General features: G+C 35.6%; 1 pseudogene; it reads right to left on the reverse strand.

The window, feature by feature from the left end:
* Positions 1–3,594: 3,594 nt before the first annotated feature.
* On the reverse strand, positions 3,595–3,922 carry LOC141514014 (DET1- and DDB1-associated protein 1 pseudogene; annotated as a pseudogene).
* Between the last annotated feature and the right edge of the window lie 527 nt (positions 3,923–4,449).

Here is a 4,449-nt window from a genome sequence, read left to right on the forward strand (position 1 = left end):
CCTTTTCTTATTTTAATATTAAAAACAAGTTATAAAAACACATCAAAACACTTCATCATAAAATATTGGCTGAATACAGAATGGAGTTCATTCATCAAGGTGAAAAATTTATTTTCACTACCAAGAGGAAAAAAGATTCCAGTAGCATAGATAGTATCATAGGATCTGTATTTGGACTGAGAAAAGGTGGAGTGATGGTAACTAAAGATAGAGATGGAAATCAGATTGTTTCAGACAAAACAAGCTTCTGTACTCAGTACTTTTTAAAAAATATATTACAGGGTTTATGATAGAGAAAAAAATTTTATAATTTAAATAACTTAATCATACGTATAAAACAGAAGACAATTGTGGGATGTAGAAAACTGCAAAAAAGACACATGAATTAGAATAGTGAGTTAGAAAAACTTAATTGAGTCTTGCAGCAGGATGTCACAGTGGATGTAACACTGGCAAATCTGGCCATGTGACCCAGGCCAAATCACTTAATCCCATTGCCCCACAAAAAAAACAAACAAAATAGCTTAACATTTTTTTTTAATTTTAATTTTAATTTTTTTTTTTTTTGCTAGGCAATGGGGTTAAGTGGCTTGTCTAAGGCCACACAGCTAGGTCATTATTAAGTGTCTGCTACCGGATTTGAACCCAGGTACTCCTGACTCCAGGGCCAGTGCTTTATCCACCTAGCCACCCCTCAAAATAGCTTAACTTCTTAGAATCTGAAATAATATACTTACTTTTAATTTTATTTTGTTAAATATTTTTAAAATACATGTAAAAGGGTCAGCTAGGTGGTGCAGTGGATAGAGCACTGGCCCTGGAGGCAGGAGTACCTGAGTTCAAATCCTGCCTCAGACACTTAATAATGATCTAGCTGTGTGGCCTTGGGCAAGCCGCTTAACCCTATTGCCTTGCAAAAACTAACCCCCCCCAAAAAAAACCATGTAAAATTTAAAAACATTTTTAGAATTCCACATTTCCTCCTTCCTTCCTTCTATCCTTCTTGAGAAATCAAGCAATTTGATAAGGATTATAAATGTGAAATCATGCAAAACATTTCTATATTAGCCACAATGCAAAAATAAAAGCAAAAAAATAAAGTAAAAAAGTATGTTTCAATTTGCATTCAGAATTCATCAATTCTCTCTGGAGCTGGGTGATATTTTCCATCATGGTTCCTTTGGAATTGTCTTGAATCATTGTCTTGATCAGAATAGCCTGAATTGTATTCCATACAATAATGCTATTTCTATGTACAATGTTCTCCTGGTTCTGCTTACTTCACTTTGCATGAATTCATACAAGTATTCCCAGATTTTTCTAAAACCATCCTTTAAAAATTTTGTATACCACAATAATATTCGATTGCTTCATTTCTTTTTTATTTCTTATACTACAATAGTATTCTATCACAATAATATACCACAACTTGTTTAGCTATTCCCCAATAGATGTCTAATCTCCCCTAATTCTTTGCCATCATAAAAAGAGAAGCTATAACTATTTTTATACAAATAGTCCTCTTTCCCTTTATTTTTTATCTCTTTGGGATACATACCTAGAAGTGGTATTGCTAAGTCAAAGGACATGAAGTTTGGTATAGTTCCAAATTGCTCTCCAGGATGGTTAGACTACTTCACAACTCCACCAACAGTGCATTGATGTCCCAGTTTTTCTGTATGGCTTCAACATTTGTCATTTTCCTTTTCTGTCATGTTATCCACTTTGAAAGATGTGAGATAGTATCTCAAGAGTTGTTTTAATTTTCATTTCTCTAATCAGAGAAGACTTAGTACATTTTTCATGTGTCTATAGATAGCTTTGATTTCTTTTCCTGAAAACTGTTCATATCCTTTGACCATTTATCAACTAGAGAATGGCTCTAATTTTTGTAAATTTGATATAGTTAGTTCCCTAAATAATTTGAGGAATAAGGTCATTGTCAGAGAGATGGATAATCACTTTCCCCACCAGTTTCTTGTTTTCCTTAATTTTTACTATATTTTGTTTGTGCAAAAGCTTTTTAATTTCATGTATTCAAAATTATCTATTTCCTGAACTCCTCTCTATCTCTTATTTGATCATACTGACAGGTATGTTTTTTCCTTTTTTTAATTCTTTTTTTTTTTAGTTTTTTTCAAGGCAAATGGGGTTAAGTGGCTTGCCCAAGGCCACACAGCTAGATCATTATTAAGTGTCTGAGGCCGATTTGAACCCAGGTACTACTGACTCCAGGACCAGTGCTCTATCCACTGCGCACCTAGCTGCCCCTAAATGTCAAGTTCTTTTCCCCAAAGTTTGTATCTTTAGTTTTGTCAAACATTAGATTATTATGGTAGGATTCTTTCTTTATTTTTTCAAATACTTTATATAGTATTCAAATTAATTCTTCCTTAAATATTTGATAGAAATATTTAAGAAATAAAGCCATTTGGTCCTGGAGAATTTTTATTAGAGGGCTTGTTTGTAGCTTGTTCCATTTATTTTTCTAAGATGGGGTTTTTAAGCATTCTATTTCTTCTTCTGTTAATCAAGAAAGTATTTTTTTGGAAATATTTAGGTAATCTATTTAGAGTGTCAATTTTACTGGCATCTAATTGGGCAACACAATTAATAATTGTTTTAATTTTATCTTCATTGGTGTTTAATGCTATTTTTAAAAATAAAACTAATCAACATTTTATCAATTTTTTATAAAACCAACTTTTTAATTTTATTCGTTAGTTCAATTTTTTTACTTTCAATTTTATTAATCTCTCCTTTGATTTTCAGAATTTTCATTTAAATGTTTAATTGGGAATTTTTAATTTGTTCTTTTTCTAGTTTTTTTTTTTAAGAAACATCCTTTTATTGGATTGGAGAAGTTGAACACACCAGTCCTTATTAAAATGATGTCGGGGAGAAAGTTAAAAAAAAAGTTGTTAATTGCAGCTTCCTGGAATGGTAACCCAAGCAGACGGGGCGCTCAATACTGCCCAAACATGCAGCCTTGGACAAGGGTCCAGGGGGCCTGAGAGAAGCCCACCATGAGCCTTCTAAACTGGCCAATTCTATCAGGGAGGGGCCCAAGGGTTTTGAGGCTAAGGGTGGAGCTGCAGGCAAATCCAAAGGCCTCCTATGGACCCTGCCCCTGAGAGGAGACAGAGTGAGCTCCACAAGGTCCCAGAAGCTTGTGGAGAAAGGCCTGGAAGGCTCAGGCCGAATGTTACCACACCCCCACCCTAGACCCTGGGACTAAGCAATGTCCCAGCCCTAGAGGGGCCAGACACAGAAGGTTGGACTTGGCTCCCACCTTTCCCAGCTACTTCCGAGTTAATTAAGTAACAGATCTAGTAAAACCTGGGGGGAAAAAAGTGACCATGTATTTTTTTTTTAAAAGCATCTACCAATGTTACACTACACCATCTGATGACTTGCTTTTAACCATCACTCCATACATTTTACAACATAAATAAAAAGTATGAAAATAAATACACTGGCTCCTATGAAGTCAGAAGTGGTTTGGGCTGCATAGTGCAGAGGGAAGGGGCTTACACACTGATGAAACAAGACAGGAAGCTCCTGTAGACAAGTTGTCGAGGAAAAGCGAGTGTCCTAAGTGTCTTCATTCATGTCCTGGCTGTCTGTCCTGGCAATTTTTCGGGGGGGGGGGGGCGCTGAACTCTCACCTTCTAGTTCTATTTGTTCCTGATCTCTCTTCTTTGCAGCATTCTTTTTTGTCCCATTGCTGATGAAGGTAACGTAAAAGAATGTTTGTCTTTTCTGTTACGATTATCTGTTTCCGATGGATATTCTCTTGTGGGAAGATAGACTGTTGGCCTTCTGTTCGAGGCTTTGCACACAGAATCAGCATGGAATCTACTAAAATTGCTTTTGTTGTAGATGGGTAATCCTTTCAAAAAATCTGCCATCTTCCTCTGTCTCTTCCTCAGCCGCCACGGCTGCCGCCGCGGTAGAACAACTTCCAGCTCTACTCTGCCTCTAGGTTTTTTTAATTGCTAGCCCAATTCATTGATTCTTTATTTTTTCTTTTATTGCATTTAGATATAAATTTCCCCCTAAGTATTGCTTTCATTGCATCCCATAAACTTTGAAATGTCTCATTGTTGTCATTCTTTAATGAAATTATTGAATCTCCCTCCCCATTATTGTCTTATGACCCACTCATTCTTTAGGATTAGATTATTTAGTTTCTAATTAATTTTTAATCTATACCTCCATGACCCACATTTTTTTTAGTTTTTTTTTTGTAAGGCAAATGGGGTTAAGTGGCTTGCCCAAGGCCACACAACTAGGTAATTATCAAGTGTCTGAGACCAGATTTGAACCCAGGTACTCCTGACTCCAAGGCAGGTTATTTATCCACTACGCCACCTAGCCGCCCCATGACCTACTTTTAAATATAATTTTATTGCATTATGGTCTAACATATCTGCTTTTTTCATTTGG

Source organism: Macrotis lagotis, chromosome 1 (assembly GCF_037893015.1).
Source record: "Macrotis lagotis isolate mMagLag1 chromosome 1, bilby.v1.9.chrom.fasta, whole genome shotgun sequence".
Lineage (NCBI taxonomy): Eukaryota > Metazoa > Chordata > Mammalia > Peramelemorphia > Peramelidae > Macrotis > Macrotis lagotis.